Below are 24,243 nucleotides of genomic sequence, written 5' to 3'. Positions count from 1 at the left end.
AATAAGTTTCATTTATATCTACTACCATGACACCCAGCTGTATACTCTTTTCTCCACCAGCTTCTGTGGCTCTTGCTCTCTATCACATAATTACATTACTAGCTTATAAGTGTTCATCCAGCACTCACAGGCCCCAGAGGCCTGCTGCTTAAAAGAGGTACTAGTTACCCATAGGACCTATAGCAATGGTATCAGAACGGTTTCTACCTCCACCACTGTGGTCTCCATCCATGGGAGAAGATCCCAATAAACAGTAATCCGGGCCGGGTGTGGTGGCTCAAACCTGTAATCCCAGCACTTTGGGAGGCCGAGGTGGGCGGATCACTTGAGGTCAGTAGTTTGAGACCAGCCTGGCCAACATGGCAAAACCCCGTCTCTACTAAAAATACAAAAATTAGCCAGGCACACTGGTGTGCAGCTGTAATCCCAGCTACTTGGGAGGCTGAGGCAGGAGAATTGCTTGAACCCAGGAGGTGGAGGTTGCAGTGAGCAGAGATGGTGCCACTGCACTCCAGCCTGGGTGACACGGCAAGACTCCATCTCAATAATAAAAACAAAAACAAAAACAAACCAGTAATCTGGCATTGATCATGTAGAACACTGAATATAATACTGTATATATTCCCCCATGCCCCCAAAGCAGCAGTGATGTTCTATTTGCCATATACATCACACCTGACCTACCTACTCTGCTCACCTCTGGGGTTCTGTTGAGGCTCTGAATTTTATGTTTTAAATGTATATCTGTCTTCACAACTATTGAAGCATAATTAAACTTTTGAAAAAATGTACTTACCAATGAAACATAACAGGATGTTTTAAAAGTTAAAATGACACTCCAGCCTGGGCGACAAGAACGAAACTCCGTCTCCAAAAAAAAAAAAGTTAAAACAAAATAAGTAAAAGGCAAAACTTTAGAACTTTCAGAAGAAAATATAGAGGTATCTTTATGCTTTTGGGAGTAGAGATGGATTTCATGAGCTAGACCCATAAGAAAATGCTGCAACTGACTATATTACATTAAATAATTATTTTTATTATAAACACCATAAAAGGAGACAAAAATGACAATTCACAAAGCGGGTGAAAAATATTTGCAATATTTATCACGTAAAAAGTCATCCCTATAAATTATATAATACCTGAAAATCAAAAAGAAAGGGACAACATACATAATTTTTGGAAAAAATAACAAAAACAGGAAAAGGAGTTACATAAAATAGGAAAAAAAGGTGCCAATATATACCTGAAATAATGCTGCAACTACTACTAATTAGAGAAATGTAAATCAAATCTACAAAGAAATATTTTAGCATGTTCAAAAGTCAGCCATAAAAATTATAAGTTTTAAGATGTCAGGTACACACCTTGACATGTATAGATTAAAGGAAACTGCTATAGACTCTTCACAAAAATGTAACTTGTACAAACAACTTAGCAAACAAATTGGAATTATCTTGTAAAGCTTAAAATTGAGGAATCTTACTCTCAGGTGAATATCTCAAAAATGTGTGTCTGTTTGCAAGTGACGTGTACACAAATGGTCAGGAGACCATTTGTATAATAATCAAAACCTGAAAACAACCCAAATGATGATCAATCAGAGAATACATAAATACATTGTAGTATATGCACACAATGAATTTTACTACCACAGTAATATTAATGGGGCTCATGCATCAATCTAGATAAATGTTAGAAGCACAATGAAAACCACAAATCATAAAATTGTATACAATTTTAAAACGGTAAGCTGAAGTAAATTTTCCAAAATAAGGTCCATAGATTCATCTATAAAGTGAGGAAATATACAAAATTTTGGATAGTCATAATTTTAACAATAAGAGGCATGGCTAGAGCCATGTAAGCTTAGAAACTTGCATGTTATTGTTGTATAGGAATGCTACTGATTTTTGCACATTGATTTTGCATCCTGACACTTTGATGAAGTTGTTTATCAGATCAAGGAGTTCTTGGGCAGAGACTATGGGACTTTCAAAGTATAGAATTATATCATTGGTAAAAAGGGACAGTACGACTTTTTCTCTTCCTATTTGGATGGCTTTTCTTTCTTTCTCTTGCCTGAATGCTCTGACCTGGACATCCAGTATTATGGTAAATAGGAGTGGTGAGATTGGGCATCCTTGTCTTGTTCCGGTTTTCATGGGGAGTGCTTCTAGCCTTTGCCCATTCAGTACGATGTTTGCTGTAGGCTTGTCATAGATAGTTCTTATTATTTTACAGTATGTTTCTTCAATGCCCAGTTTGTTGAGGGTTGTTAACATGAAGACATGTTAAATTTTGTCAAAAGTCTTTACTGCATCTGTGGAGATAACCATGTGATTTTTGTTTTTTTAGTACTGCTTATGTGGTGAATATCATTTATTGATTTGCATATGTTGAACAAACCATGCATCCTAGGGATAAAGCTTACTTGATTATGGTGGATTAGCTTTTTGATGTGCTGCTGGATTTGGTTTGCTAGTATTCTGCTGAGGATTTTTGCATCAATGTTCATCAAGGATATTTGCCTGAAGTTTTCTTTTTTTGTTGTGTCTCTACCAGGTTTTGGTATCAGGATGATGCTGGTCTCAAAGAATGAGTTAGGGAGGAGTATCTCATTCTAAATTTTTTGGAATAGTTTTAGTAGAAATGGTACCAGTTTATTTATATATATATATATATATACACACACACACACACACACACACACACACACACACACACACACACACACACAGATATGCACATCTTGTAGAATTATCCTGTGAATCCATCTGGTCCTGAGCATTTTCTTGTTGATAGGCTTTTTACTACTGATTCAATTTTGGAAATAATTATTGGTTTGCTCAGGGATTCAATTATTTCCTGCTTCAATCTTGAGAAGTCGTAGGGTTCCAGGAATTTATCCATTTCTTCTAAGTTTTCTAGCTTGTGTGCATAGAGGTGTTCACAGTAGTGTCAGGGTTTTGTGGGGTTTTTTTGTTTTTGTTTTTGTTTTGTATTTCTGTGGGGTCAGTGATAATGTCCCCTTTGTCATTTCTGACTGCATTTGTTTTAATATTTCTCTATTTATTTACTAGTCTAGCTAGCAGCCTATTTTATTAATTCTTTCAAAGAACCAACTCCTAGATTCGTTGATTTGTTGGTATGGTTTTTGTGTCTTAATTTTCTTCAGTTCAGCTCTGATTTTGAGTATTTCTGGTCTTCTGTTAGCTTTGGGGTTGGTTTGCTCTCGTTTCTCTAGTTCCTCAAATGGTGATGTTCGGTTGCTCATCTGATATCTTTCTAACTTTTTGATGTGGGCATTTAGTGTCATAAACTTCCTTCTTAACACTGCTTAACTGGGTCCCAGGGATTCTGGTATGTTGTACCTTTGCGTTAGTTTCAAAGAACTTCTTGGTTTCTCCTTTAATTTCATTATTTATCCAAAAGTCATTTAGGAGCATGTTGTTTAATTTCCATGTAATTGCATAGTTTTTAGTGATTTTTTTTTCAGGCTTGACTTCTATTTTTATTGCACTGTGATCCAAGAGTCTGTTTGGTATAATTTCAGTTATTTTGCATTTGCTGAATATTGTTTTATGCCCAATTATGTGGTCAATTTTTGAGTATGTGCCATGTGGCAATGAGAAGAATGTATATCCTGGTTTCGGCTAGAGAGTTCTGTAAAGGTCTATCAGATCCATTTTGTCCACTGTTGAGTTTAGGTCTTGAATCTCTTTGTTAATTTTTTGCTTCTATGATCTGTCTGATACTATCAGTAGAACGTTGAAGTCTCTCACTATTATTGTGTCATAGTCTAAGTTTGTAGGTCTCTAAGAACTTGCTTTATGAATCTGGGTGCCACTGTTTTGGGTGCATATATATTTAGGATAGTTAGGCCTTCTTGTTGAATTGAACCCTTTAGTGCTATGTAATACTCTCCTTTGTCTTTTTTGATCTTTGTGGGTTTACAGTCTGTTTTATCTGAAATTAGGATTGCAACCCCTGCTTTTTTCTGTTTCCCATTTTCATTCTCCCCAGCAAAGCTTTTGGACCGGAAAACTGACCTAATTTCTGACTGTTCCCTCCCAGTGTCACTTGTCCACATTATGCCATGCTCTCTGGCAGCTGTGTTTCCATACAGCTCTTATGGAAATTACATTTAGTTTTTTAAAATATAAAATAGAATAGAAAATATAAGTGAGGCTAGAGCTGCATTTGAGTAAATGTTTTTATCTACACAATTCATGTTACAGTGCAGGAAAATTCAATGGCCTATCACATAATAAAGTTAACAAATTTAACTGAATCATCCAGATAATTCTGGGTAAGGTATTTGTCTCATATTCAAATGCTACTAAAAAGTAGAAATAATTATTATACTTTTAACTAATAAATTTAAAAATTATAAATGACTGAAATTAGGGTAAAAGGAACTTCTGCATCTCACATGTAGTGATCTAGGAGGATAGTACAATGTATGTATCACAATGAAGGGCATTCTGTGCAAAAATTAAGAGAAATGAATGGGAGAGTCTACCATCCCCACTTTCTTTCAGGGGGAATATATAATGAGCTGAATAAATCTTAAGAGATCATATACAATCTTAATATCACAGATTGGATGGAATGATAAGGTGACCAAGGTGTTGCCGTGTGCTGTGTGTGAAAATCTGCACTTTATTATCAAACATCAATTGATGTACATGGTGCAAAACGAGGTGTGATTTTTCTTCCATTCGAGCAACTTAATTATGTTCATTTTTTAAAAGGTATATCTATACTTTCAATACAATATTATCTGGGAGAAGCCATTCATTCAGATCTTTGTATTATTATAATATTATAGTTATAACTAATTATAATGATAACCTTTCCACATCTAGAATTATTCATTTATTTAAAATCTTAATATATGTACATTTTTCCTATGATGAGGCCACAAAAGATAATAAATGAGAAAGAATTATCCTGAGCGTAGAGCTGGAATCCTGGTAAGTACCATAAAATATAGTTTTTCTTAAAAGAAGAATCAGTCTAAACAAAGAAATTACCCCACCGCCAAGGAAAAGGGCCTTCAAATTGCCTATCCAGCAGCATTGCATAATTGCTATGAATCTTTCATTCTCCTTTTTTCTGAATGGGAAATTTTTATTGTCATGATTTTGTTCCAGCCCCATTATTTTATATTTGGTGGGGTAGCAAATAAATTGTTTTGTAATTTCATGCAACCCTGGGCCATAAAAAAATACCCAACTAATAAAATAACTGTGGTTCACTGGGTTTCACGTAAAAAAAATATATATTGTCCTAGATTCTGGTTTCACAGATTTATCTTTTAAAGTTATTCCTAAAAGAATATATATAAATTTTGTGCAATTTCCTATACATGTGTTATACTCCTCAATGAAAGCTGAAATTTTAAAAAGAGGAAAATTGAAAAAATAGGAATTAGAAATAAGTTAACATGTATCTACAAAAATGATGCCAGTAGATCTACAGAATTATTTTAAATCTATATGCAGTGTTCAGAGGTTTTACCAAAACCACAAGAAAACAGGAATTGTTACAGTAAAATAATACAAAATAATATTGCAGGCAAATACTAATTAAAAAAGAGCTACTTTGGTTATATTAAAATCAGATAAAATAGATTTCAAGGCCCAGTGAACAAGAGATGATGGGGTTCAATTTGTCAGGAAGATATTAATATAATAGTTCTAACCTGACAGATCTGTATGATATACATTCATGCATGTACACACATACCTATATCTATGTTTATATTGATATGTAGTTATAAATATATACAGATGACCTCTACTTAACTATGGTTCAACTTATGATTTTTTGCCTTTGTGATGGGTTTATTGGGGTGTGACCTCATTGTAAGTCAAGGAACAGCTGAACTTATGATAGTTCAACTTATTATTTTTTTTTTACTAACAATGTGTTTACTGGGGTATTAAATGCATTGTGATTTCCAACATTTTTGAGTTATTATGAGTTTATCAGGGCATAAATCTATCATAAATCAAGGAGCATCTGTATATGTGCAAAATATGCTGAAAGTTACTACATCAGTGAGGATTTAAAAACATATCTTTCAGTAATTGATGGGTGAAACAGGTGAAAATTGTGATTAAGAATATTTGGGTAACATATAGTAAGAACAATCAAATGAGTATACATAGAACACTATACCAAAGAACTGATGAATATACAGTTTCAAGAAACAGGAAACATTCATGAAAATCAACAATATAATAGGAAATAGAACAATTCTCAGTGGTTTTCCAATATTAATTTCATACACATAATAATCTCTAACTGCAATGTTATTAATTTTTAAATAATACAAAGATAACTCACAATATCATAAGCTTGGAATTTTAAAAACACTTTTCTATATAAATTAATGCTAAATAAAAAATCCCAGTGGGGAATAAGTGATGTTTAGAATTGAAGAAAAGAAAATAATATTACATATCAATAATCATGAGATGCCTTTAATGCAAAAAGTGAAATATTTCTGATATTACAAGCTTAAATTTGAACAATTCTTACAGATTATTTTTAACTGAAGTCAATCCTGAAATTTTAAATGGAACTATAGTCAAGGAACCAAAGGCCAAAGAGCCAAGTATAACCCAGAAGAAATAAGATATGAAAATTTGCTATAGCAGTGATTAAAATTTACTATGAAACAATTGCAATTAACACTGCATGGTGTGAGTGCAAGGATTGAAACCTAATAACACATTAGAGAGTCAAGAAATAGACCTGCAAAAATATGAACACCAGATATTGTATAGAGGTAAAAGTATAGACTAGTCAGTCAGTGGCCCTGAGATAAGTATTTATCCAGAAACTATAAAGCAGGCAAAATAGTGTATCCATCATGACATATGCAAAAGTTAATTTCCAGTATATCAGAGACACTTAAATATGAAAGGCGAATTTAAAAAATTTTTTTCAGGAATATAAATGGAGGTATTTTTCTGATATATAGATAATTTTTAAGAGAAATAACATACTTAAGTAAAAGAAACTAGTAAGTATTGATAAATTAATCTATTTTGAATTGTGGACTTTTCATCATCAAAAGATGCCATAAAAAGAATTTTCACTCTGAGAGCAGATCTTTGCAACATAAAAAACCAGTGTAGGATTAATGTCCATAACATATTAAGAAATTCATATAAACCAAAAAGTCAAACCACCCAATTAAACTGCAGGCAAAAGATGCAAACAAGTATTTTATGGAAGAGAAAATCTGAATAGCAATAATATATAAAGGTGATCATCTTGTAACCGAAGCAGTCATTCCATTTTGGAAACAAATAACTATTCTTTCTTTTACAATACCTAACTGTGTGCTTGCTCAAGAATTCCAAGAACTAACCCCAAGATAAAACCAAGGCTGTGAAATGTTCTTAATGGAAAAAAAATGCTGAGCAGTTAATCTTCAATCTTATTAGAGGTTGGATGATGCCAGCTACACCTCTTTATGCCCATTCCTCATGATAGTCGTTGGAAAAAGACATTCTGAAATGCATAGCTAACTCCTGCACATAGTTTCCCAAGCCCTTTCCCCTTTAAAACCCCTATGTCCAGGCTGAGAAACTTGAGATGGTCTTTGCTATGCAAGTCCACCATCTCCTTGGATTGTCAGCTCCTGAATAAACCTGCTTTTCTCTTCCACCAACGCTTGCCTCTCAAGTTTTGGCTTTCAATTGGCAAACAACTGAACCTGAGTTCAGTTACAATCTCATTACTAATCAGGAAATTAAAACCACTGCGTAATACATTTACAATCTGATTTAAAGTATTACTCAATCATGTGAAGCCAAGGGAGCTATGGAAATGTAAAATGTTATAACTGTTCTAAAAAGCAAGTTAGAAATATCTTGGCAAAGCAGAATTTCCAAACAGCTGATGCTTAAACAACTCCATATCCAAATATGTACATTAAAGAATAAATATTCAAACTGATGTATGCTATAATGTACCTCAGGGGTAAACTCAGACAGATCTTCAGTTTCTATACATATTTCCTCCAAATATTGACCTCACTGAGAAGTCCTCGTTTCCGCTTTTGCAAGTCCTCAGTCATAGTTGCCAATCTCCAGTTTAACAAAATAAAGGTAGCCATTTCTCCTATCTGGAACATTACAATAATATATTAGAGTGTACCAACCTGTAGAGCATCCTACAAGGAAACAGTAAGAGCATACAAAGTTTCTGAGGAAGATTTTTATTGTGAAAGCAAACTAAAAAGATGTGTAAAAAATAATTGCCTTTATTTCACCTAAGTACAAAACTACTATCAAAAATTTTTGTCTGTTTCAATCAATCACTCTATCAATCATCTATTTATCTGCATACTGTATTTACCTAGGAATCTTTAAAAATGAGATGTTTAATGGGCATCTTAAGCTTTATTGGAGTTCAAAAGTGAAATTATTCTTATTGGTAATGCAAGTAATTTTTGGCTGATTCTCAGCGTGGGAACTGTTTTGCCAATTAGAGTATATAGTAGACATTTTCCCAAATTGTATGAGATAAAGCTGTAGCTTTAAGGGTTTGAGGAAAACACATTTTTAAGACACATTTATAGTATGCTAGAAATTAAATATTTTTGCAATTCTTTTACATAAAAATATTTAGACACCAACCCAAACATATGTGAAGTGGACATAGTTTTTTTCAGTTGTATTAAAGAAAAAAGTTTGAAGATTGCTGCTGAAGAGATACTCCCATGTTCAATAGAAAATGTGCACATAATGTTCATAGCATCATTATTTGTAACATCAAAAAAATAGAAGCAACCAAAATAACCACTAGCCAGGGGATACATCGATATAATTGTGCTATTTTCATATGGTAGAGAACTGCAGAGCAGTGAAAATAAATAACCTACATATATATCAAGAATATGGATGAATGTATCTTGCAGATATTGTTGAGTAAACTAATAAGAAAATCAAGAATGTTATATATGCTGATTCCAGGAAAGTTGCTCTTTCCAGGGTTGTTGAAGGGAATGAGATTCATGAAAGCAAATGAAATGTTTCAAGACTATGAATAATCATCTATTTTTTTAAAAATAGTATGATTGTTAAATGGTTGTAGGTTTTATGATCCTTTTAAATGGTTAAAAGCTACATATGATTTTATGTGTCACATACATATCAACACACACACATACATATATCATATACCACACACAAACACACACACACAGACACACACAGAGCCATATATAAAGATAAAACTTTCTACCAGAAAAGTAACCTCTGAAAATTTTAAAGATATTTGAAAGTATTATGTACATATATACTATGGTCAATGTGGAAAGGCATTCTGTTATTTTAAATCTGAAGCCACAGCTTAAATCATGTTTTTATTTTATTTAATTCAGAAAAAGTAACTAGTTTTTGAAATTGCTATATTTGGTTAGATGCTAAAAAAATAAGTGGGAACAGATGCAAGTAGTGTCTGTGGTGAAATCACTCAGAAAGAGTGAGCAAAATATGTTTAACATTCTTCCGAGAAAGGGAATGCCAAAATAATTCTGTCACATGGCTCTCAATTTTTAAAGATGGTAAAATATGACTATTCATTAGGAAGAATAGGGTTTCTAAATCTGGACATTACTGGCATTTTGAGTTAGATAATTATTTGTGGTGGGGGGGCTGACCTATGCATTGTAGGACCTTTCACAGCATCCATGGCATCTGCCTACTAACATCATCCACGCAGTTTTGACCATTGAATATGTCTCCATAAATAACACGTCTTCTGGAGAATAGGGGTGTGTAAAATCACCATAGTTAAAAACCCCTGATCTAGTGTTAGGGAAATAATGAGACACACACACACACACACACACACACACACACACACACACACACATATATACATATTTTCAATATAAATATTCTGAATATAAATATACGTATTTTTAATATATTCCAATTAATATATCAGTTGAATACAAATATACATTGAATTACCATTGTTTATGACTGCTGTTGAGAATGCCAGTGGGAATCAAGCTTTTGAAAGTCATGTAGGCAACATGTAACAACAGTCTTAATCTATATCTCTTGTTCCAGAAATTCAACTCTCAGAAAGGAAGAAATAATAAATGATTAACAGCAAATGTTGATGTCAATCTAAATCTCCATAATAGAAAAACTGTGAAACTGATCATTGGTAAAGACAAACAGTGGAAAACTAAACAATATTTTAGCTAATTACATTTAAAGACATGAAAATAACATATAATGTACAAAAGTCTCTTTTGCCATGTTAGGTGACATATTCACAGGTTTTGGGGATTAGATTGTGGGCATCTTTTGAGAGCATTATTCTGTCTAACTACACAAACCCAGAACTCATCGCTATCCTACAAGGTAAAAACTTGAACATTAAAGCAAATATTACAACTCAACTTCGGCTCTTTGAGGCAGAGACCAGAACTAAATGCTTATTTAATAAAAAGTGCACCCAGATGTGATTTTGTTAAAAGTAATTAAAATGACAGAAAACATACCTTACAAAACATGAACAGAAAATAAAATCCAAAAGAAGATAGCAAAAACACCAAAAAGTATAATGGCTATTTGTCATGCTTATAAATCAATAATAGAAGTTTTGTATGATTAGTATTGCTTTAAGAGTAGTTATGCAGCCGGGCGCGGTGGCTCACGCCTGTAATCCCAGCACTTTGGGAGGCCGAGGCGGGCGGATCACGAGGTCAGGAGATCGAGACCATCCTGGCTAACGCAGTGAAACCCCGTCTCTACTAAAAAATACAAAAAATTAGCCTGGCGTGGTGGCGGGCGCCTGTAGTCCCAGCTACGCGGGAGGCTGAGGCAGGAGAATGGCGTGAACCCGGGAGGCGGAGCTTGCAGTGAGCCGAGATCGCGCCACTGCACTCCAGCCTGGGCGACAGAGCGAGACTCCGTCTCAAAAAAAAAAAAAAAAAAAAAAAAAAAGAGTAGTTATGCAAAATTATTTGTTATAAAAGGAGCTCTTCTATATAACTTTCATTGTCTTTTAACAGAGCATCCCCATTTGCTTTTTGCTTTGTTACACTACTTGAATAGTGTCTCCAGATAGCTCTAAGAAAAATGGTTATCAAAAAAAAAGAAGCTACACTATTAAGAAGTAGTAGTCACTACAGAAAATATTATTAGCTCCTTTTGCTTTAAGAGAAAATACTATATTGAATTTGTGTAAATGAGACAGTTTTCTATGTTGGCACATATTTAACACTAATCTATCTCTAAGGTACAGTAGTCTTCCATTACCCTTGTTTTCACTTTCTGGGGTTTCAGTTAACCATCATCAACTGCAGTGTGAACATATTACATACAATAAGATATTTTCAGAGAAATAAGATATTTTGAGGGAGAGAGAAAGAGAGAGAACTACATTCACATAACTTTAATTACAGTATATTATATTATTATGACTTCTATTTTATCAGTTAGTGTTAATATCTCATTGCGTCTAATTTATAAATTAAATATCATCATAGATGTGTGCACAGGAAAAAACATACTACATATAGGGTTCAGTATTAACAGTAGTTTCAGGCATCCACTAGGTATTTTGGAACCTATCCCCCACAGATAAGCAGGACCACTATCATATTTTCCTCTGAAATCATTTTTGATAAATTCTATAACTTGTTTTTATCTATATCTTTTTTATATCCTCAAAGCTCCTTTAGTTTTCATTAAAAGCTTGCCAATGGCTTGATTTGCCACATAATTCTGAAAGATCACACTCATGACTGTGTCAAGGCTTAGAAAGTACTACATTGAAAAAATGACACCTTGGTTGTGACTCTCTGATCTCGCTTCTCCCCTAATGATCCTCATGGAACAGGGGTCCTGCTCCATACTCTAGGGGAAGAAATATCATACAGAGATGCAGGAAATAATCTGAACAAACAGTCCTTGCTGAAGTTTATCTTAGTTTATATAATATCATTAGATTATACTCTTTTTTTCCTAATCATATTTTTTCACAACTATCGACTTTTTTCTTCATACTTAGTGTAAAAATACACCATTTTCTCTAGGTTTTTTGGTTTACATTGATTTATGAAGGCTCTCATGTCACATAAAACTTTGGTTAAATAAATAAATGATGATTTTCTCTTGTTGATCTGTCTTTTGTTATAGGGGTGTTGGCTATGAACACCCTTGTGATGGGAGAGGAAAACATATCACTTTTTTCTCCCCTACAACAGGTGGTCAATCTTTCCTTCAATTCTTCTCTAATATTTTAAAAGTAGGGTTTGTGTATCTTTAAAAGCCTATCTCTCTGGATGTCTACAAAAACAAGATATGGTATACAGTTTAAGCATGATTTTTTTTTCTCAAGATAGTCATTCTGAGGGGAGAGAGACAAAAATACTGAACATGAGTCCAATTATTTTAACGTTTAGCTCCCTAATATAATTGCATTGTTTGTAGCACAAAGGATAAATGCTTGAGTCGAAGGAAACCCCATTTACCCTGATGTGATTATTATGCATTGCATGCCTGTATCAAAATATCCCATGTGACCCATAAATATATATACCTACTATGTATTCACAAAAATTAAAAATAAACACAATTTAAAATACAAAACAAAATAAAACATTGGACATTTAGAAAGAAATAAAGACAAGGGATAAAAAAACTCTGGTGATAATCAAATCACTGGCCATCTTTTGTTTTTTTCTCCTTCCATATTTTTATTATTTTATAAGGTCCCTGGGATTCTTCCAGTACAGTTTGATTTGTGCTTAATTTCATTTTCTGTAACTCACAATCAAGAGTCATTGAAAATAGAAGAGAAAAACCAGTGAACACCTGTGATAGTTAATTTTAGTTGTTGACTGGATTGAAGGATGCCTAGATGACTAATAAAACATTGTTTCTGGATTTGTCTGTAAGGGTGTTTTCGGAGAAGAACTGGTATGTGAGCCAGTCAACTAAGTGGGGAAATTCCACCCTCAACATGGGCAAACATCATCCAATTGGCTAAGGGCTCTTATTAAACAAAAAAGGGTAGAAGGGCCAATTATATCTTTCCCTCTTTTGGAGTAGCACACCCTTCTGCTTCCCTTGAGCATCAAAACTCTAGGTTGTTCTGCCATTTGACTCTGGGAATTGCACTTGCAATCTACTGGGGCTCTCCTGCCATTGGACTCAGATTGAGACTTCCATCGTTGGCTTTCTCGGTTCTTAGACCTTCCAAATTGGACTGAGCATGCTAGTAGTTTCTCTGGTTCTTCAGCTTACAGATGATCTAGTGTGGGACATCTCAGCTTCCATAATAATTTGAGCCAATTCCCCTAATAAACCCCTCACATATATTTATTTTCCTATCTATCATCTATCTATCTATCTATCTATCTATCTATCTATCTATCTATCCATCTATCACATATCTATCTTTATATCTATTTATCTTTTGATTCTGTGTCTCTGGAGAATTTTGACGAATACAGAACCATAAGTAAAAAATTTTTGTGTGTTTTTTCATGAAACGATTCCTGAAAACGTATTCCCATGACCAGGCCTAATCTTAAAAGTTTTTATTAGCCTATTAATAGAGCTGACATCACCACAATTTAAAACTTCTTAAGTTGGAATCACTCATACTTTTCTGTATAATTAATAAAGTGTTCATTGAAGAAATGATTCACTCAATAAGATAAACTGCCCACACCTGGATGGAGCAACAGGCCTAAAATAAGTAAGATAACATAATAAGAGTTGTAGCAAAACAAAACAAAACACCTATAGGGATTAAGGTGGGGAAAGGAGTAGTTCCCAGAAAAATAGTTTAGTTCCCCATAAAGATAAAATGGGCATGTGAGATTAAACCAAAAAATAATTTCTGTCTACTACAGCTTGTCATACCATTTGTGAATGAAATGTGAAGAATGATATCCTGTCATTTGCAACATAGATGGAACTGGAGGTCATTAGGTTAAGTGAATAAGCCAGGTCAGCAAGACAAACTTTGCATGTTCTCACTTATTTGTGGGAGCTAAAAATTAAAACCATTAAACTCATAGAGATAAAGAGTAGAAGGATGGGTACCAGAGACTGGGAAGGGTAGTGGGAAGATTGGGGCAGAGTGACCATGGTTAATGGGTGCAAAAAATAGTTGGATAGAATGAATAAGATCTAGTATGTCATAGCACATCAGGGTGACTATAGTCAATGCTAATTTATTATACATTGAAAAATAACTAGAAGTGTAGAATTAGATTGTAATACAGAGAAATGATAAATGCTTGAGGTGATGGATACTCCATTTAACCTGATGTGATTATAATGCATTGTATGCCAGTATCAAAATCACTCATGTGCCTCATAAATATATGCCCTACTATGTGCCCACAAAAATTAAAAATAACAAAAATTTAAAAGATCAAAATGGTAAAAGTGAATATGTCTCAAAAAGCCTAAGTGTAGGAGATCAAGGAACCCATAGCATAAACACCTATTTTGCTTTGATAATTTTGTTACCAGCTAACATCCTGGACTACATGTATAATGTAAAGACATAAACTAAATTTGAAAACATTTCTTTACCCAAGCAAAATAAAGCAAACACATGAGGAAATAAAACCCCTACCTAACTGTAATAAAAAGACCAAAAAAATTTCCAAAACTTTCTAAAATGTATGATTTTATTAACTGTTCTATTGAATTAAAAGAAGGAAATTGAACAAAAGGGCAGTATTGCTCCTGCAAAATGCTCTCCAGTTTTTATTTTAAACTATGACTCAGAAACAAATTAAAGATGCAATTAATCATATTCAAATTCAAAGAGCATAACCATAGGCTGACGCTATTTTATTTTTTTCTTTCCGCCCCCTCCGTCTTGATAATGCCATGACAACTCATATCAAGTAGAAAATGTTTTGAATATAGTGAGCATGCACACAGTAGTAATGCTTTAATTATCTTAATGAGTGCAAAAGATTTCTTATTACAGACAAGGGAACAAAATTGCTTTTTACAGATTTACAACTGAGAACAATGAGAAAGTTAATGAGCTATTTATGAGAAAATGCATTTTAAAAAATAATATTCTGGATTCTCATAGATGTAAAAGGCATCTGTCACAAATTTCTAGCATCTTAAAAATGTTTCAGACTCATTGAGAAATCATATTATTAATATTTAGGACTAATGGCAAATTATCATATGCGTAATGTTGTCTGTGATACTATATGTAATGTAAACCGAACACACTTGCAAATTAATTAATATGTCACTTACAATTATCTTCGTGAAGACACAGTCAGGTATAATCAAGCTTAATGCACATATCAGATTTCACATATCTGATTACAAATTAATATTTAGCTGTAGGACAAATGACTACAAAATGGCAGTGTAAGTATGGCACATAGGGCATGAAATATTAATGAGAACTAGTTGTACTTACCTCTCAACAACATCTAAATAGGAATCTGTTTGCAGACCTTGAGTGGTTGTAGCACATTTCTACTACAGAAAAGAAAATAAATGCAATGAACTTTTAAAAATGTCAGTAAGCCCGGCTTTCAAATGTATAATTTACTATTTTATTGGCTGCTTATAAATGGATAATAATAAGCTCCTGGCTGAATGTAAGCTCATAAATGCAGGATAAAAAATGAGGAGACTGCCATAAGATAATAAGTATAAGTTTATGGTACTAATTTTCCTCTAAGTAACTACAGTGTGAGTAAAAAAAATACAACTATAGTGGTAAAATGTGAATAGAAATTTTGATATTCTGCTTGTGCAGAACAAGGTTTTTATAGGAAAAGAATCTTTGGAAATATAATCATCCATACTTCTGTAACAATGCAGGATCAGCCCGTACTAAGATTGCTGCTTAGGTTGGATGGCTTCAGTGGGTAATAATTTTTATATTTATTACTATTTTTTTTTGATATATTCCTAAATCTCAAGCATGTATGGATTAGCTAGTCATGTTAATCAACGGTCATGAATATAGAAATATTTTCTCTTAGTGTTTTGATACAACTATTAATATTTTTGTTCTTTATTGCTCACATATTTTTAAATACAAAAACAAATATGTATATACATACGTGTGTGTGTGTGTGTGTGTGTTTACATATATAACTATTTTGGTACTAATGAACATTGTCACAAATAAATTGTAATTACATAATAGAATTAGTGATCTTATTAGTATTTTATTTATTATACTGAATATAGTTTTGTCCAAGTTGACTTAAATACATTGGCATCCAGGATATTACAAAGATTTGAAGGTGTTAGCTGAAATCAACTTTATTTAATTTAGTAAATCTTCATTGTGATGCCATTGTGGTAAGAGAAAACAAAGCAGAAAGGATATTTACCCATTTTTATACATTAATTATGAACTAATATTTTTCTGATTATACAAAAAATAAAGACGATGATTTGAAATAAACTCTGTTTTAAATATATCAATAACATTTGGGAAATTATAAAGTTTGTACTGGCTTTAGACATCACTCACAGGTATCAGGCATTTCACATAATTATTTCTAAGACTCCATGATCTCCAGACTCATATGGCCAGATACCTACCAAAAATTTGTACATAGATATCTAATGGGCATCAAAAACTTAACGCATGCAAAACTGAGCTCCTGGTTTTCCCTCAAAATCTGCTCCTCCCAACTGCTTTCTCCTTCTCAGTAAATGGCAGTGCCATCATTAGATCTGCTAAGAACAAAAATCTTGAATTCATTTGTTTTACTTAGAATTTAAGCTAAAACACAAGTAATGGAGACCTGATTACAGTGGTTTAAACACAAGAATTATTTTTTCCTATTTGACAAATATTTTAGATATAGACAACCACTGTTATCAGTTTAGGGCTTAAAATGCATCATTTGCAAACATCTTGGTATTTTAGTCTATATTCCAGATAGCAGAAAGGAACAAAAGATGAGTACATGCTATATAATGTGCATATTTCACATTGCATGCCTGTATCAGAGTATCTCATGTACACCATGAAGATGGACCTCTACTATGTACCTACACAAAAATTTTAAAAACAAAAAAAATTTTTAAAAAGAAAAGATGAGTACAATAAAGTAAACATTCTAGCTAAGCAAATCATTTTAAAGTGCATTCCCAAAAGCTCCACCAGGCAATTTTATCGTTGCATCTTCTTGGCTACTTTCATTTGAAAGAGAAGCTGAGAAATGAATTCTCTTTCTCCTCTTCCTTCTTCCCCTCCTCCTTCTCTTCCTTCTTTTATAACTTGAAAATATTCCCACCTCCAATAATAAGGATAATTTGTTATTAAGAAAGAAAATGGCAAGCAGTCAGCAGTCTCTTTTTAATTATTCTTAAAGCCTTTCTCTTAAGCCCTACTTCCAGCCCACAAGAAAACACTGTCATCTCTTCCATGAAAAAAAAATCATCTAAAACTCGACACTTTTCACCCCTTCAACTGCTACAGCTTTGCTCCAAGCCAGTATCTGTCACCTGTGTTATGGCAATAGCCTCTAATTAGTCTCTGTTTTGGCCACCACCACACTATGATCTATTCTCAGTGTGGCAGCCATACTGATTCTTCTAAAATGTTTTGTCATACCTCTCCACTGCTCAAAACTTTCCAATGCTTTTTATTCCACACAATGTAAAGTTAAGAGTCCTAATAGCAAGTTAAAAGGTTTTACTTCAGAACTCTCTATTTTCAGCTCCTACTGTACTCTCCCTTCTCTCTTATATATTTGAAAACACAAGGTATCATTCAAGGGCAGTGTCCACAATGAAGGGAGGCAAAAAGAATACTACATGGACACGAGATGATGACAGAAATATTTAAAGGAGGCAGTATGAGGCCCCCTGGGCACTGGGCATATGGATAGATAGAATTATAAGATTGAGAGTGTAAGTGAAGAAAACAAACAAACAAACAAAATGTGTTTCTGTATCACTTGTTATTTGGAACTCTGGAGGAAGACATCATTACAGTATGTTACATGCCAACATGAGATAGTTCAATGGAGTACAATTGAATATATTTTATGTTCTGGTAAATAGAGTATCTAAGATGATTTATTTCTCTGTTTCACATTGTCCCAATGGGCCATGGAGTAGAACCAGAAATTTCTGCATGCCCTACCTAATGGGAAGGTGTAAGAGTGTTGAGAGAACTGATGGCCAAAGTAGGCCTGGGCTTATGACAAGGAAGGTTCGAAGTCTGTGATTCTTACGAATACAGGCCACTGCACATTCCAGAAATGTCAGCAGTCAAAGTTAGCATATGTCCAAAATTTAGGACAAGCTCAGTTGCAACAAAGTAGTTAAGGTAGGGACAGAGGGTGGCACCACAGACCAATTGTGATAAGTCATTCTAGCAGACATTGATGATGCTCCAGAGGATAGTACATAAATAAGACATCACTCCCAATGTTTTGCAATTTCTCCTGCACCCAGGCACAAGCAGAAACAAGAATATAGGAGTATAACACTAATAAATGCTTGTACTGTATAGGATTTGAATGTGTACAATTTTTGATTTACTCACTAAAACTCAAAGTGCAGAAATATTACTTCTTGTATTTCCTTTATAAGTGATGTCATAGATGGCCCATGACAAAATGGAAAAGTAGACAGAAGAAGAAGTTTGCCTTTTAAAATAACATCATTTTTCTGTATTACTTGAACCTCTTTCAGTACTCAGGACTTCACAGGCAAAGGAGCAGCACGTCTGGTTAATAAAGAAAAATAATATTTCTTTTTAAGGAACTGAATATGTTAGACCTCCAGAGAACATCTGAATTTTAAAATGAGGGACATCTGTAGAGTATGATATCTAAAAGAAGTTAGTAGAGGATTTTAGTATTTCATTATGCAAGTCATATATATTTAGCAAAGGAGCTCTGTATTGACACAATTCTCATCAAACTTTATAAAGCTAACTCCCTTGCCTATTCTGCCTATGCAAAAATTCTGTCCATAAAGGCAGGATAATATATTTGCTACTTATCTTCAAAGGAAACAGAAGACCTGCTAAGCCTGGAATTGAAGACTATTTAAGGAAAGGACTATTCCGCAAATTATGGCAAGATTAAGAGAACCAATGAGGCAGATTGAGGCATCTGGTAACTAGCAACAGAAAGAAGTCCTTGTAACCATTAGCTCTCAAGGGACAAAAAGGAAGAAATGGTGATATTGAGACATTGTTAGAGCTAAAGCCATACAAAGGAGGCTGCCAAACAGGAGCTATATCTACTCATTTTTTTTTGTTCTGTGCACCTCTTTGTCAGTAAAAAAAAATATGGATCCCTTCACAGAATACTAATTTTAAATGCCAAAATAAAATACATAGGATTAAGAAGCAAAGGAAAGTAATCTCACAGTTGATAGACAAGTATCTCTTAACATAAGAAAGTAATCTCAGAGCTGACTGACAGGTATTCCAGAATCACAGAGACTTGCTTTTTCCAAGCAGTAAGTACATTAGTTTGTTGAATAATACCCTCTAAATATAGTCAAATGCAAATTTTGTAAGTTTAGTTAGTCTTTGATATTTGCACAGAGAGATTAATTTGGGGGGCTTATTTACTTAAGTGTTGTGATTAGAAAATTAGTTGTTAATTATATCAAATTTACTTTTATCATTTATTAAGATCATTTTTCATTTTTATCAAAATGGTGAATTAGCTAAAATAGATAAAACTATGACTGTATGATCTCTGCATTCCCAGGTTAATCTTAATTGATCATGATGTAATTTTTATGCATGTATTACAGGAGGCAATGCAGTTACATATTATCAAAAATGTGTGTGTCAGTGTCTATCAGTGAGGTGAATTGGTATTCTTATTTTCTCCTAGATCTGTCTTTGTCAGATATTGGTTACAATGTTAAAATGATTTAGTAATAATGAAAATAAAGTAGCACACTACCAGTGTGCTAAGCATATTTCACTTATTCTTGAATCTTGAAAAAAAAAGCATAATTTTTTCTTTGTTCTCTATACTTAGGAATAGCTAAATAGCAACAAAATTATCTGTTCTTAAACGTACTGCAAAAACTGCCTGCAAAATTTTCTGGGCCAGAAAAAATTCATAGTATAACCCTTTGAAAATGTACTCAATATTGTATATAATACTCATCTGATTAGCTTTTCTATTGCTTCTTGAGTCAATTTATTGGTAATTATAATTTTCTTATAAATTAATCATTTTACTCAAATTTGTATGAAGTCAGTTCAAAGAATAATTAATTTTACTTTTATTTGCTTTGTTGAGTGTTTTTCTGTTACTCTTTTTCATCGTAATTGTGGGCTTTTCTCTTCATAAATTTTATTTTGCAATTGATCTCACTTAGAATAATTTATTGTCTATTAGTTTACTTTTTCTAATACTTTAATATAATATGCATATTTCTTCACTTTTACTTAGGGTTTTTTTTTCTTTCTTTTTTCTTTCTTCTTTTTTTTTTTGAAGACCGAGTCTTGCTCTGTCGCCCAAGCTGCAGCAGTGCTGTCTCAGCTCACCGCAACCTCCACCTCCTGGGTTCAAGTGAATCTCCTGCCTCACCCTCTTGAGTAACTGGGACTATGGGTGCACACCACCACACTGGCTAATTTTTGTATTTTTAGTAGCCATGGGGTTTCACCATGTTGGCCAGGATGATCTCGACCTCCTGACCTCGTTATCCACCCACCTCAGCCTCCCAAAGTGCTGGGATTACAGGCGTGAGCCACCGCGCCCAGCCTACTTAGGTTTTTATCTTAAGCAAAACAATTAAATTTCTCCTTTTATTGTGTTTAGAAAGAAATTTGTTTAAAAGCTATAACGTATCTACTGTGCTTATCTCATGAGTTGTGATAATCTCCTGATTATTTTCTGGATAGACATAAGTGCTAGTGTTGATTTACTCATCAACCTACAAGTTGTTCAAAAGAGAGCTCCCCACTGTTCTATCCATGGTTCATTGTTTTTGTTTTCTTACTAAGAACTAAAGTTCTCTGTTCATCCATTATGTGAGATGTGAAGATGCAAAACTCCCACTCCCATCAATGCAATTAAAACTATGTATAATGTTTATTGTCTGATAAATTTTTTTTCCTTGCATACATGCTCATTTTAACAAACCAACTAGAGTGCTTTTCTCTCAGAATGATGACATGCAGTGTTTCACAGAGACACTCCCTTGTGAAAAATGCCTAACTAGCATAAAAACATTTAAAATCACAACCACTTAATGTCCCTAGAAATCGTCCTAATTAACAAAACTAAATTATTTTAAAAATCTACTAAAACTTAATAAGAGCACAGAGACCCCATGGTATCTGAGACCTTCTCCTTCACCTATCCTGGGCTCATCTTGACAGAAATTTTATATCGGGTGGATATAGCCAAGAAGATAGACTCTCTACTCTCAAATCCAAATTAAGGTTTACTCTATCTCTCACCTAGAGGGGTAGGTCATCAACATGTTTTATCTCCTCCAACTCCTAGTTAAAGAGGCCAAATTAATAGTGAGTGTGACCAAGAAGTGGGACCTTTTACCTACACCCAGTCTCTACATAGAGGATAGAAGCTCTAACCCAAATGTGGTAAGCTGAGAATTCTGGGACCCCCAAATGCTCTTGCCCTAGCTCATTTATTGGGCAGTTTCCATGTTAGGAGAGGCAAGCATAAGAGAACACAGTCTAGTGGCCTGCCTAGTGCCCAGAGTAGTTAGTCATATAGTTAGCCAGAGAGAAGGGAAGAGTATAAGGAAAGAGAGCTATGAAGCTCCCCTTACAAAATATGACTTTATAGAATATGTAGGAGTTTTAAATTAAGGACACTCTCAGTAGCAATGGCTCTTCTCAATCAAGATCAGCATTCTGAAACATAGGCCAGATACTTTACCAGAATGTATGAAAAAATATAGCTAAGAATAGCGACCCTAAAGTCATAACAAAGTTTAAAGACTGGCCTTAAATACTATTCCTGACCCAACTTAACTGGATCAAATTGCTGAGCAATACTTCACTCAGGGTATTGCTGAATACAATAGAGAAATCAGCTGATAGTGAAGCTGAACTGGAGGGAAATAATACCAAATGATGCAGAGAGTTTTACAGAAAAAATATGAAAAGAGATAATCAAAGAGATCTCTGACAAAGCCACTACAATCTCAGGGTGATTATACACACCCATGTAGGTGACTTCAAAGGAGGAACACAAAAGGCTTCAAACTGCTGTAGCAATCAATTTCACTAAAATGGCCTAGCCAGGTTAAAAATAATAATAATAGCAAAGTAAGCAACAACAGAAACAGAGACAGGAAAAAAAAAAGTTAGTACCCCAAATTGCCACAATATATGACCTATAACGTTCAGTTATCAAAAAACTACAAGATATGCAAATAAATAGGAATGTGTGAATGATACACAGAAAAAAGGAAACAATGGGAAAAGTATGTAAAAATGAGGAGCTATCAGATATAACAGAAAAAGACTTAAAGGAGCCATGATAAATATGTTCAAATAACTATCATGAAGATCTCTAGTAACAACTGAACATCAAATGTAGAGGAACTAGAAAAGTAAGCATAAACCAACTCAGAAGCAAGCAGAAAACAAAAGAAATAAGCAAAATTAGACCTGAATACAATTGACACAAAAAATACAGAAAATTTTTATAAAACTAGGTTTGTTTTTTGAAAGAATAAATAAGATTGATAGACTGCTAGCTAGAATAATAAAGAAAAGAAAAAAAAAGACAAGATCCAAGTAAATGCAACCAAAAATGACAGACGACATTATCACAACATTCACAGAAATACAAAAATCATCAGTGACTATTACAAACACCTCTATGAACACAAACTAGAAAACCTAGAAAAAATGAATAAATTCCGAGAAGCATACAACCTCTCAAAATTGAACTAGGAAGAAATTCAAATGCTGAACAGACCAATAATGAGTTCCAAAATTGAATCAGTAATAAAAAGCCTACCAACCAGAAAAAGCCCAAAACCAGATTAATTAAAAGCTGAATTCTACAAGATGTATAAAGAAGAGCTGGTACCATTCTAACTGAAACTGTTCCAAAAACGTAAGAGGAGGGATTCCTGCCTAACTCTTCTATGCGGCCAGCATTATTCTGATAACAAAACCTGGCAGAGACACAATGACAACAGCAACAACAACAAACACTGCCAAAATGCTCAAAAAAAAAAAAAAAAAAGAAAGAAAGAAAGAAAGAAAGAAAGAAAGAAAGAAAGAAAGAAAGAAAAAAAACTGGCAAAATGAATCCAGCAGCACATCAAAAAGCTAATCCACCATGATCAAGTCGACTTTATCTTTGGGAGGCAAGGTTGGTTCAACACATGCAAATCAATAAATGTGGTCCATTACATAAACAGAACTTTAAAAAAATGATCATCTCAATAGATGCAGAAAAGGCTTTCAGCAAAAATCAGCATTCTTTCATGTTTAAAACTCTCACCAAATTAGGCATTGAAGAAACATACTTCAAAATGATAAGAGCCATCTATGACAAACACCTGGCCAACATCTTAGGAAACAGGCAAAAACTGGAAACATTCCCCTTGGGAAATGGAAGAAGACAAGGGTGCCCACTCTCCACAATTCTAGTGAACATCGTACTGAATGTCCAGCCAGAGCAATCAGGAAAAGAAATGAAAGGCAACCAAATAGGAAGAGAGGAATTCAAACCATCTCTCTTTGTAGTTGATATGATTTTATACCTAGAAGACCTCATAGTCTCTGCCCCAAAGTTCTTAGATCTGGTAACCAGCTTCAGAAAAGTTTCAGGATACAAAATTATTACCGGTAGTGGGTCTTGACTACACACTCTCTAGGTCCTTGGCGTTTTAAACAAAGAATTGAACAAAACGCACAAAGTAGCAGAGAAATGAAATGCAAGAACGAAGCAGTGAAAGCAGGAATTTATTAAAGCGAGAAAGCACTCTGCAGGGAGGGAGTGGATCCCAGCAAGCGGCCCCATGGCCCAGTTACAAAAGTTTCTGGGCTTTAAGAACTCTGTTTGAGGTTCTTGGACTACCCCTTATCTGGATGAAGGATTTGGTCTGTGGTTAATTAAAGGCTGCTGTGAATTGGTGCCCAATGCAGATAAAGGGATGGTCCCTGCTTGGCCTGTGGCTAATCCAAGGTACTCTCCCTTTCCAACTGAGATGGTGGAAGGGGGAGGGAGGGTTGTTGGGAGAGTAG

This window comes from Gorilla gorilla, chromosome X (assembly GCF_029281585.2).
Source record: "Gorilla gorilla gorilla isolate KB3781 chromosome X, NHGRI_mGorGor1-v2.1_pri, whole genome shotgun sequence".
Classification (NCBI taxonomy): domain Eukaryota; kingdom Metazoa; phylum Chordata; class Mammalia; order Primates; family Hominidae; genus Gorilla; species Gorilla gorilla.
Note: the sequence above shows the minus strand (reverse complement) of the source record.